Raw genomic sequence first — 12,895 nt, 5'->3', positions numbered from 1 at the left:
CCTCGTTTCTTCATTTGTAAAATGCACATGGTATTTGCTGCCTAAGGTTTCTGTGTGATTTGGAGAGGAGGGGAGTGCTCAGTAAGTGTGGCCCCTATTATCAGAGCTTGTAATTGCTGTTTGTCTCTGAGGAGTCTGCTTGCCTGTGCATGGCATGATGGCTTTAGAAATGGCACTGGTGATGCTTCTCAGCAAACTCCAGCTCACCACAGGTTCTTTCAGGCAGGCTGGACATGCTCAAAGCAGGGCCAAGTGGAAGCTCATTTGGCACATAAGGACCCAGGGTTGCCACACCCACTTTCACCGGCTAAAACCCATCCATCCAGAGCTGATTGGTGGTTCCCTTTGAAATAGTTGGTTATCAAATAATTGGTTTTCTTGAAAAAAGTTTTATGTAACATTTTTGATCAAATTGGATTTAAAACTTCTTTCTAATTAAAAAAACAGTAATTGTTTATTATCTTTACTGGGAAAATGTAGAATAATACAATGAAAAAAATAAAAATTACTCATAATCACACAACAAATGGTAAGCACTGGGTGAATATTTTGTGTATTTCTTTAAAAATGGCTTATGATAGGATATGACATAACATCATGTAATTTAATGTAATATTGGCTAAAATTTAATACAATAAAATATATAACGAAACAGTGGATTGGGATGTGTGAAGTCTTCCATTTCACACAGATTATGTTGTGACATTTTCCCTAGTTATTAGAAACTATTTCAAAACATTTTTAAGAACTGCTTAAACCTCCACTGAATGGACGAGCCAGAATTTATTTAACCGTTCACCTAGTGTTGGACCTTTAGATTTTTCCCCAAATTTTGCTAATATAAAACTCTGTATGTTTATTATTCTTGTGCCTCAAATTTTGTCCACAAAATTTTTGATATTATCTTAGATTAGATTCCTATAAAATAATTTCTAGAAATATTTCCAAGTATTCTCCAAAAGGTGACACTGATTTGTATTCCCAAAGCAATATATAAATGTGTCCACTTCCCACACTCTTACCAGCATTAAGTAGTGTGCATTTCTTCATCTTCACTAATTTTATTTGCAAAAAAATGCTATTTCACTTATTCACATTTGTAATCTAAGCTTTCAAGCTATTTGTAATTCTTATTTAAGGATCATCTCTTTGTGTTCTTTGCTCATTTTTCTATTAGATTCCTAGAATTTTTCTTATTGATTTACAAGGTTACCTCATGAATAAATTATATATTTAATATACAAATTAAATATTATTATATATTTATATAGTTACATATTTAATTTGTATATTAAATATATAATACCTTTGTCATGTTTATGAAAAAATAATATTCTTGTTTGACATCTTTAATATTTTTGATACTCGGATAGTTTAGATTTCTATTTAGATATTTTTCAGTTCTATTTCTTCCATTCATTTTATGATTACAAAGTCCTTTCCCATCCTAATATCGGACACATATTCACTTAATTTTTTCTTTTAGTTTTTGTGTGGATTAAAATTGGATTTTAAGCAGATGCGAGATGGAGAGTTCTAGCATATTTGTAGTGGTTCCAGCTCCGGGCAGACCTCACCCATCTGCCACAGCACCCTCCCCTGCTCCACCTGGGTGCAGCTCTAGAATGTCTCCCAGGGCAGCTCCAGCTCTAGCCACGACCAGTCCATCCGAGTCAGAACACAAGACTATACTGCTTTCCCATCTCTACTGAAGAACAAATGCTGACAATAAGGATGACTGGTTTTAAAATCTGAAGTATCCTGTTAATCTTGTGTATTTTCAGAATAATTTATGGTCTTGTCTGCAAATAACACAGGGTCTAATGATGCCATTTTCACATTTCTCGGTCAGGGTCTCTGTCCATCTGGTGCTGGCATCCTTCTGCTGACACTCAGCACTACAGGCCAGAGCAGGGATTGGACGGAGCACCTTACTCCTACCCTGGTGCCGCCTTTTCCAGCCAGCTTCAGTTCTGGATCCTGCCAGAAGGGTGCTTGAGAAGGCGTTGGCTCTTTTCTGCTCAGCTGATCTCCTTGGGCTTGACTCTTCCCCTCTGTAGATGTTACCAGAGCCTCCTTTGGGGCTGCGGTGCATGTCTGTTTTAGTTTCCTAGGCTGCTTAAAGCAAATACCATGAAATGTGTTGGCTTAAATAATGGGAGTTTATTAGTTTACAGTTTCAAGGCTAAAAAAAAGTCCAAATCAAGGTGTGATCAAGGTGGTGCTTTCTCCCCAAAGACTGTGGTGTTCTGGGGCTGGCTGCCTGCGATCCCTGGCTCCTCTGTCACACGGCAAGGCACATGGCAGCGTCTTCTGGTCTCTCCCTTCTCTTCTGGGTTTTGTTGATTTCAGGTTCCTGCTTTTGTGGCTTTCTCTGTCGTATCTGAATTCAATCCATTTATAAAGGACTCCGACAGTAAGATTAAGACCCATCCTGATTGAGGTGGGTCACACCTTAACTGACTTAGCCTCATCAGAAGTCCTGCTTACACTGGGTTCATCCACACAGGAATGATTAACGAACATGTTTTTCTGGGGTACTTATTGCTCCAATCCACCACAGTGTCCCACCCTCTCTTTGCTGTTTTACCTCATTACCACTTATCCCTTTTAAAGATGATTTTAAGATCTGATGATAAGGGCCATACCTAAGCATATTTGAATGAAATTTATGATCACTCTAGCAAGGCAGCAGGAAAGTCTTCTGTGGTGTATGTATGGCTATGGTCTTCAATATCCACTTAACTGGAGAGAAAAAGAAGAATAAGCAGAGCAGAAGCTGGATTTTCTTAATAAATGATAACAGTGATAACAATAAATTACCATATATGTTGTATGCATGATGTTGTGCTAACTACTCTACAAACATTATTTAATTTTCACAATAACACTATGAAGCTATGTTTGAATATCCCTATTTCCAGAGGAGAATACTGAGGTAGGTCAGAGATCGTCAGACCAGGAAGTGTGGAGCTGGGTTTTGTATCCAGGTCCATCTGACACCTGAGCTATTAATGCATCCGCTCTCTTTACTAAGGTCGAGACCTCTCCTTTGCTGAGGAGCTTCAGGAAAATAATAGGTTATTCTAAGTGAGCAGCTAAGGACCAGGTAAAGAGATGCCTGTCTTCCACGGTCACAGCTAGGAATTTGTTAAAATATATCAATGGATTTAATAAAGTCACACCAGTCACAGTATATGGAGCGGAGGTTCCCAGGGAAATAATCCTTGCTGCAATTAGTTTGAAGAGAGGCCCTTCTGTCTTTCGACACTTGGCTTCCTATAGATCATTGTTGGGGACCTCTTTGAAAGAACACTGATTTTAGTATATTTTTCTGTTATTTTTATCCATTTATCCACAGATAAGTCATCTTAGAAATTAAGATAATGAATCAAAATTCTGTAAGAAAAGTAGGCATTTAAACTCTATATTGTAGCAATATAAAGGGGCAAATGCAGTAAGAGTAGGAGGAGACACAAAAGGAAGAAACAGAGAAAAAGACAGGTTCTGTGGCCTCGGCCACCTCCCACCCGTCCTGCCCATCCAGCCTCTCCGAAAGAGAGAACTCTGAGCAGACACACAGACAGACACATGCACATGTGCACACGCACACGCGCACACACACACCACCAATGGACTTTTGCCAGCATAATGGACACCTGTAATGGACTTGGACAGCATAATGGTGCTATCTTGTGGCCTTCTATAATATTGATACTTCTCAGCCACCGCAGGCTGTTTTGCAATTATTGGCACAAACAGTGTATCCTCCCATTTTACACAGAAAGATTTGGATTGACCTTTGACCCCTGCTAGGAGGGTCTCTCTTCTGACTCTGGGTGGGTAGTAAGGGACTTTCCAAGAGCACCAGGGCCGGGGCAGGGAAACTTCTGGTCTATGGCATTTGCTTGGAGTTCCAGAATTGAACTCTTTGCCTGACCCTTAATTATTATGTAATGAGAAAAAGTTTAATAAGTAATATTTGAAAAACTACACACTCTGAACCAGTGATTCATAACCTGCAAAACAGAAAATTGATTTCCAGTCCTCTAGTCCTTGGGCATGAGATGAGGTGTTAACCCTCTCAAAGTCTCTTCCTTTCATTTTGAGGGAAACTTTTGGAGACAATGCCACCTGCTCACAAGCAGGAGCTGCCTGCCTTGCAGACACCAGAATCCCAGATGTTCATTTGTGTGATGCTTCTGATTCTTCAGAGCACTTCGGAGAATTTCAGAGGATGATCTGACTAGCTCTCATATTTACCTTATGCAGTTGATGGGCTGGAAATTATTATCCTACTAATCTTTTTTTCTGATTATGTAAGCTATGTCTGTATCATATAAATTTTGGAAACTTCCTGTAAGAATACACAATCTAAAACATCAGTATACTCTCATCACACAGAGATAATATTATCATTTCAAATTTCATTCTCTACATGTGATCCATGTTACTTTATAAATGAGAACATCACAACTGGGGGTTAAGTGACTTGTTCAACCATACATGACATTTCTGATTAGTCTTTTGATTCTGGAAATCGCTTCTCCTGATCCCTCTACTTCTCCCTGTTCTAATTGGCCCTTCTGTCTATTATCTACAGTCGGAGATCTCCACAGGGGTAGCCGGTCTGTCAGCCTGCGGGGTGATAACAGGTTTTGTGGAAGGGCTGGCGATACGCTGAGACCAGAAACCCCTCTAGCAGGGACCCTGTCTTTCCTTTAATGAGGAGAGGAGGCATAAGGAGCAAACAGCCCCCAGAGAGGGTGCAGGGTCACACTGGTCTTCCAAATGGCAGCACACGGAGCTCCTCCTGGGAGGATTGTGAGGGTGGCAGGCAGGATGGCTTTGTGCACCTAGAGGTCAGAACTCCGCAGGGGAGAAGGGGAAGAATTGGGAGATTGTGGGCCCTGGAAATTCATTCTGTACACCTCCCAGGCTGCTGGAGCTGGCTCCGAAAGGAGGGACTCCCATCTACCACCATGGTCTGCTAGCTGTGGAAGCATTTCAGCCCACATCAAACAGTGCCCTGTCGGAAGCCCACCCTTCTCCGTAGCTTTCCACATGAAGTCCCTTCCACTGTAAACACTTTGATTTCGCTGTCCCCCTCTCCCTTTCCGCTTCTCTTTTAGCCTGTGGATTTTCAGCTGAAATTTGTTATTTCAATAAACATCCCGAGTGGAATAGCTTCCTTCAGTCTGAGGGAATCTGGCACATAAGGGGATTGGGCCTCTTCCTGGGGAAAGCCGATGGTCTCGGCTCCCCTATGAGGGAGCCCGAGTGCCCCAACTCCTTTAACTGCCATCTGAGCTTTTCAGGAGCGGACCAGGACCTGGAGCCAGTTTGGAGTAAATATATTTGTTCTTTACCTTAAAAAAATACAGAGTTGCAATTTTGGCATTTTCACATAACCCACAGATATTTATTGAGTGGAATATAACAGGCATGATCCCTGCACTCAAAGAGCCCGTCACTGTCTCATTGGAAATCTGATTAAAAAAATTAGAAATAATTATAAATAAATGAACCTAAAGTAATTATAAACCATTAAATACCAGGAAAGGAATCAGCAAGATGAAGCAACAGAGGATAAAGGCGATGGTCTGGAGGACTTTTAAGCTGAGAGTGCAGGAAGAAGGGACCATCCATTCAAACTCCAGGAAAATGTGTTTTGGGGAATAGAATGCTTGGAGGCCTGAGCACAATCTGCTTGGCTTGTCTGAGGAATTGAAAGAAGGTCAGTGTGGCCAGAGAGGCAATAAAGGAAATGAGTTTGGAGAGAGCACCAAGAGTCCCTCGAATAAACCTGAGCTAGCATTCAAGATCCATAATAATAGAAGGTCTTGAAAAATCTGGAAAAGGGTAATGCTCAAGAAACTGAGGCCTCAGGACAATCTGTAGAGCTAATGCTTGATTTGTCTTGAGTTTGTACTTGTCAAAGCAGAGGCACTCACAGTCAGAAAACATAACATAACTTCCTCCTCTGGAGTGGCAGCTGCAAAGCTGTGAAATGCCTCCAAGGAGAAGACAAAAATAGATGTAGAAGTCTGAAAGGTCCACTCTTGCATAACTGAGCATTCATTTGGAAATGCAGGGACATGTGCATATATGTCATCCTAGGCCAGGTCTGTGCAGCCTGACCAGAGACAGCCTCTGAATCACTGTGCGCAACCCTGCCTTGCTGCCCTCATTTGGGGCCCTGATTTCCAAGGAGGGGAGCTGCAGTGGGCAGTAGCATGAGGTGGCAACTGTCTCACCCCTCCAGGGGAGGAATCTGTGTGCAGATTCTGAGTCGGGTGAGCTGCCTGATTGGAGCTGGGAGCGTCCTCTGGAGCTGGAAGGAGCAGATCAGCCGTTGGCGAGGATGGAGTTGGGGAATTGCCACATCTCAACAGGCAGATTTCAGGACCTGACCTTCTGGAAGGGTGAATTTGTACAGCTACAGAGAGCGAAGGCAACTGCTAAAACTGCAGGACACCATACATATGTAAGGGATGATTTTTATTAAGGAACTAATAGGGCAAATTGATAATTTCTAGGCAGTGAGTCATAGTGAATCAGCTGGCCTGAGACTTGACACTCCACCACTTTAGCCCCTATCTGGGGGTTAAATTAAACCTACCATGTGAGAGAAGTCAGTGTACTTGCCAAGTAAAGGAAGCTTCAAGATCAGTCCCCTAGATACATCCCATTTCCACCAGATCGCTGCCCTTAAGCCCCTTGCTTATGGATCTTTCTTGGTGACCACTGTAAGCCCAAGTCTGTTTGGTGGCCATTGCTTATGTCTGTAGTGGAAGGTGACCTGGAAACAGGAAATCTGGGCTCTCAGCCTGGCTCTGCCACTAATGAGCTCTGTGGTCTAGGACAAATGACACAGCTTCTCTGGGCTGCTGTTTTGTTTCCTCACCTGTAAAGTAAAAGAGTTGGTGGTATATTTTACAAAATAGGCTGGCTCTTGAACTTGAGTGTGTATTAGAATCTCCTGGAGGGCTTGTTAAAGAACAGATTGCTGGATGCCACTCGAGTTTCTGGTTGATTAGGTCTTGAGTGGAACCTGAGAATTTGCATTTGTAACAAGTTCCCAGGTGATGCTGATGCCTCTGGTCCTGGAGCCTACTTTGAGAACCACTTTTGGTCCTGGAGCCTACTTTGAGAACCACTTTTACTAAGGCGTCTTCAAGCTGAGTTATGTTGATGATTGCAGACTTCACAAAATGAGGGCTTCCTCACTAACCTTTCTGGCAAGGTCATTCACAGCTGTAGTTTTGTCCCTATTTGCTTCGGGGCTCAAAATTGTGCCCAAACCCTGATTCTGTGTTTTTGGTTGGGGTGATCTAATTTCAAAGGCTACATCATGCTTTCTCTCAGCCCTCTTTACTCCCTCCCCTAACTTGGCAAGCTTATACATGCAGTTTTTAAATATTTCAGAGAGTTTCTGGGCTCTGAGATGGCAACAGAGTTTGGTTTTAGTGCCTGAGGTGGGTGATTCCAAGGCAGGTCTTGTAAGGGTGGAAAGTTTGGGATTGGGAAGTGGTTATACTTAAATAACTTTGGATTTGGTGGGTTCAACAAGGTGAGAGTCTTAAAGCGAATCTCCATTAGCAAGCTGTTAGTCTTGATAATTAAGCTGTTTACCTGGTTCCTAGAGCTAGCAGCAAATTTGTTGCTCTTTGGTATCAAAATTGTTTAATGTTGGGACAAAAAATTGTGTTGTTTTCAGTATTGGTTTAACATAAAGAAATAATGGGAATTATGTTGGCTTTAGTTCTCAGAAAGCAAAGGTTGGGGACTGACTGTGGGGGGTCCTTCCCCACTCCCCATCTCCCAGTCCACTGGAACTTCTCCAGATTTTTCTATTTTAGGCATCTTCATCAAATTTCATTGAAAGAAGGGGCTTTATGTTTTTAAAAAGGTTGAAAATCCAGAACTATATGAAAATCTCCATTTTGAGAACACTGAAGTCTGGAGAGGTGATATTAGTTGCCTGTGGTCACTCTTTGTTAATTGTATAGGAAAGGCCCAGGGTCTTTGGCGCACACCTCAGTCCAGCCCCACCTTGTGCTGTGTGCCCGGGCAGTGGGAGAATTATGCTAAGCACAGCTGAAAAATCACCACCAAAATCTCAGCAGCTTTACCCAGTACCCCTCATACCACATCTGAAGAGGTCAGACAGCTTTCCTCCATCTCCTATCAGTACCACCTGAAAGAAACACTTGATCTCCAAGGTGCTGTGGAGGAAGAGGGGGAAGGAGGAGGCACCCTGGCTCTGAACTGCCTCTGCTTGAAAAACACATCACACTCCTCCTACACAGGCCATTGACCCCAAGCTGACCCCAGGAGAGGTGGGAAGTAGGAGAGCCCATGAAGCATTTGGTGAGCACTTACTACCTCTGCCTTGTCCCAAGATTCAGGGTTGCCCCCACTGCTCCATCCTATTGTGCTGTTTTTAATAGTCAGTTTATAGAGCCAGAAATTGAAGAGCAAAAAGGATGAGTGACCTGGCCAGTGTCACACAGGTTGTAATTGATGTACTCTGCACTTGACCCTGGTCTTCTGACTTGAGATTTGTTCTCTTGTCTCTCTCCTACCCTGCTAGGCAAAGAGAAACTTAGGACAAGGAGGCTGTGATGGTTAGGTTCATATGTCAACTTGACCAGGTAATGGTGTCCAGTTGTCTGGTCAAGCAAGCACTGGCCTAACTGATACTGTGAGGACACTTTGTGGACTTAAATCATCAGTAAGTTGATTGTATCTTTGATGATATCTGCAATCAACTAAGGAGAGCGTCTTCAGCAATGAGAGTTTCACCCTCGGCAGAAGCTTCTGTTTGAAAACTAAGGAGGAGGCAAGTAGTAAAAGGGAGGTGTGAGGAGGGGTGGCAGTGTGTGGAATAAACCCAGGAAAGCTGAGATAAATCCAACTCAGAATGTGGGGCTAAAATATTTATTTACTCTGGCATTGACAGGAATGGCTTGGGTTGAGTGTTTGCCATCTCAGCAATGTGCCTTAGTTTTCCAGGGCTGCTATGACAAATACCACACACCAGTTGACTTCAACAACACAAATTTATTGGTTCACAATTCCAAGATTGAGGTGTCAGCAAGGTCACCCTTTCTCCAAAGTCTGCTGCAGTCTGGTTCTGGTTTCCTGGCAATCCTCTGTCACACGGCAATCTGTCTCTTCCTGTCTCCTTCTCTGGTTCCTTGCTTCCTTGTCCAATTTCCTTAGCTTATAGACTTCAGCTGCATTAGATTAATGCCCACCCTCATTCAGTTTTGTCACACTTTAACCAATAACATCTTTAGGTCCTATTTAGAAATGTATTCACACCCACAGATGGGGTTAGGACTTGAACATGTCTTTATAGGGTACATGATTCAATCCCCAGCTTCCTTCCTAGCCATTCTCAGTCACTACCAGGCTTGACACCTTTAAAATACCAGCATTTAGCATTTTGAGGTGGGAATACAGATGTAGTGAAAAGGAACCTCTCATATTGGGAGACTCTGGAGCCCTTTTCTCCAGCTACAAAAGCTGAAAGATTCAACCTTGGAGCTGTAGAGAAGGGAGAACAAGGATCCCTCCCATGAGCCCTTTTGCCTCCTGATTATTTCCAATTGATTAACTGGATATGGAAAATTTTCACCTTTCACCAATTTATCTTAAAAAATATATTGAATATAAGAGCACATATCATAAGTGCACAGTTCTATAAATTTTCACAAACTGAACACACCCATGTAACTAACAAATATATCAAGAAACACAAGCATGAACAGCCCAAAAAGCTCTCTTCTTGCCTCCTTCTTCTAGTCTTTCCTCTCTCCAGATTAGTTTTGCCTTTGTCATGCTTTTTATAAATGGAAAAACTTAATAGGAACTCTTATGTGTCTGCTTGTTTTTCTCTGTTGATGTTACATTGGTGAGATTCATGCATAGTGTTGTGTGTATGGTCGATGATTCCTTGCTGTTTAGAATGCCATTGTGTGAAAATACCACAATTTATTTCTCCATTCTACTATTGATGGGCCTTTGGTTCACTCCTATTTGGACTGTATGGCTATTGCTGCTTTGAATGTTCTAGTACATGTGTTTTGATGAACACATGTCTTTTAGTTGGAGATGTACACGTGTGTACACATACACAACTAGGAGTGGAATTTCTGTGTCAAACAGTATGCTATGTTCAGCTTTAGTAAATACTGCCAATTTTGCAAAATGATTGTAACAACTTACACTCCCACCAGCATTGTATAGAGGTCTCAGTTGCTCTCCATTCAATCTCCCTAGATTCTGGGGCCAGGAGTAGTAAACTGCACATGGAGTAGAGCACATATAATAGGAAACATACAATTTCACTTCAAAAAGGTGACTTGGGATTCTTTTCAAAAAAGAGTTAGTATGTTCCTGCTCACTACAACTGCTCTCTATCTAACTGATGAAATTCATCTCCTTTTCCCTTAAGCAGTTGAATCCGTAGTGATATAAACACATATCAAATTCTGGGACTGGTTTTCTATGACCATTAATAATCCCGATCAGCATCTGTTATTGATAGTTGCCATCAAAGAACTGGATTTCTGTGGCCTATTTATGGAAATAAGGGTGGCTGTTCTTGGAATGTGTATTCCTGAATCCAGGAAAAAATACTTACTGGGGTTGGAAAATATAGCTACTTTTTGGAATTGGTAATCATTTCTGGGGTGGAGGAGTGGGAGAAACTATTAAGAGCTTGCTCAAAAAGTTTAGTATATTGATGCTAGAAATCTCTCCCACTCTATATGATTTCATCTTAAATGCCAGTGTCCAATTGGATGAGAACCATCCACAATTTTAGAAGTCTCTGGATAGCTTCCATTGTGGATATTTGTTGGGATGTTTTTACAAACGCCTGTTTTCTTGTGGAATGTCTGGCAGACATTTGTAATAAAGATTTTGGATTCAGATAGGTAAGGTCCCCATACAAGTCAACCAACAAATACCATTTAGATATTGAAATTAATTATGTATGAGTGCTTTAACTCTGCCTTCTCCTCCCCACCACCCCCCAGTATTTCTTTTTGGCTTCTACCTTTCAATAACTGTTTAGCAATTTTTTTTTTCTTTTTTTTGGGCTATGGGCAAAAGTTCTTTTTTAAAAACATAGCCATCTATCATAATACCTTTTCCACTTTTAAGAGAATTGGTAACATTGCTGCTTTCCATGCTTCCTTAAAGCTCATAAATTGACTTATGTTCTAGCAAGTAAAGATGACAAAAGTCAGAGGCTAGGGATGGAGGAAGGTTTGTCTTATGAGTGAAATCTTAGACTTTGTCTTAGTTTCCTATGGTTTCCATAACAAAATACCACAAACTGTGTGGCTTAAAACAATACAGATTTATTCTCTCACAGCTCTGGAGGCTAGGAGTCTGAAATCAATGTGTTGGCAAGGTTGGTTCCTCCTCAGGACTCTGAGGAAGAATCTGTTTCAAGCTGTCTCCTAGCTTCTGTCGGTTGCTAGCAATCCTTGGCATTCCTTGGCTTGTAGACTCATCAGTTGTCTCTGTCTTCATTGTCATCCAGTGTTCTCTCTCTCTGTCTGTCTCTGTTTTCTCTTCTTACAATGATACCAGTCATATCCATCCTTATCCCTGTGACCTCATTTTAACAGCTAATTACATCTGCAAAGACCCTATTTCCAAATTGGTCGTATTCTGAGGTTCCAGGGGGACATGAATTGGCAGGGAGGGAGGGGCACTATTCAACCCAGTACAGGTCTTGATGGTTTTAAATGCAGCTTTGCATAATGAACCCCTTAAGATTCTTAGAAGCTGATAGTTCTGTGAAATCACTGTACTTAATACTTATTGGACAGCTGAGCCATCTGAGCATCTTATTACTCTCTGGTCAGAAGATCAAGTATAATTGTGTATGCAATTAATTTCTAGCTAAATATCTATAAATGGAATGACTGGGTCAAAGGGTAATTAAGTTTAAAATGTTTATAGATATTGCCAACTTGTGATCCCCCAAAAAGTTGCATCAATTGAAAGTGTATGAATTCCTGTTCCTCTTGTCACCTCTTTCAAAAACCTATTATAAAACCAAATTCCTCCTGGCATCCCTTCAGGGCCCTCCCTTCACAACTCTGCTCTACTTTTCCTTGGCATTTATCCTTTTCTTCTCCATGGCTTAAGTTTTGCATATTTTTACAGCTTATCTGTTTGTCTATTTCCCCATCTACCCACCCAGTATGTTGCCCTGTTTTAAGAAATAACACCCAAGTAGACTGGAGGAAGTTTTTAAGCTCTCAGAGCTTCAATTTCTTCATTGACAAAACTGGCACAGTGATACCATCTGACAGGGCTATTATGAAGATTGAACGCCACAAGGTGTGTGACGTTCTCACCATGCTGCTAGACTCTTAGTTGACACTGGAGCAGTGATTCCTAAACAGTGACCTTAATTGCTTTTGTTACTCCTTGATGCTTACACAGTGCTTATTATACCACCAGTGGAGAATAAAGATTTTGTTTACTGACTGAATCTCCAGTGTCCCAGCCAATCATAAGTCAAGTACCTAGGCAAGTGCATCAATATTTTCAGATGCTCTTTACTTGGAAGTGCACTGCCATATTGAATTAAAGTATGCTTGGAATTCCTTTCCAAAGACTAGCTGAAATTTGGATGTATATAGAGGCAGTTTACTTGAAAGGATGAGATTTTCTGCCAACAACAACAACAAAAAGAGCAGCAAAATGGTGTTGGAAAAAAGTGACAAAGGAGGGGTACAAAATTTGTCTTTTCTACTTTCAAATATTGCCTGGATGAGCCTCAGATTTTTCACTTATTTGATGGACACAGTGCATAGCATAAAATGAGTGCCCATGTCTTCCTTCCCATAGCCCATCTGGC

General features: G+C 41.5%; 1 protein-coding gene across 1 annotated transcript in view; it reads left to right on the top strand.

Moving 5' to 3' along the window:
* ADAMTS12 (ADAM metallopeptidase with thrombospondin type 1 motif 12) overlaps positions 1-12,895 on the top strand; it is a 459,352-nt gene that overhangs the window by 201,913 nt on the left and 244,544 nt on the right. The gene's annotated exons all lie outside the window — the stretch shown is intronic.

The sequence above is a fragment of the Choloepus didactylus genome, chromosome 11, assembly GCF_015220235.1.
Source record: "Choloepus didactylus isolate mChoDid1 chromosome 11, mChoDid1.pri, whole genome shotgun sequence".
Lineage (NCBI taxonomy): Eukaryota > Metazoa > Chordata > Mammalia > Pilosa > Megalonychidae > Choloepus > Choloepus didactylus.
Note: the sequence above shows the minus strand (reverse complement) of the source record. Positions and strands in the feature narration are given on the sequence as shown.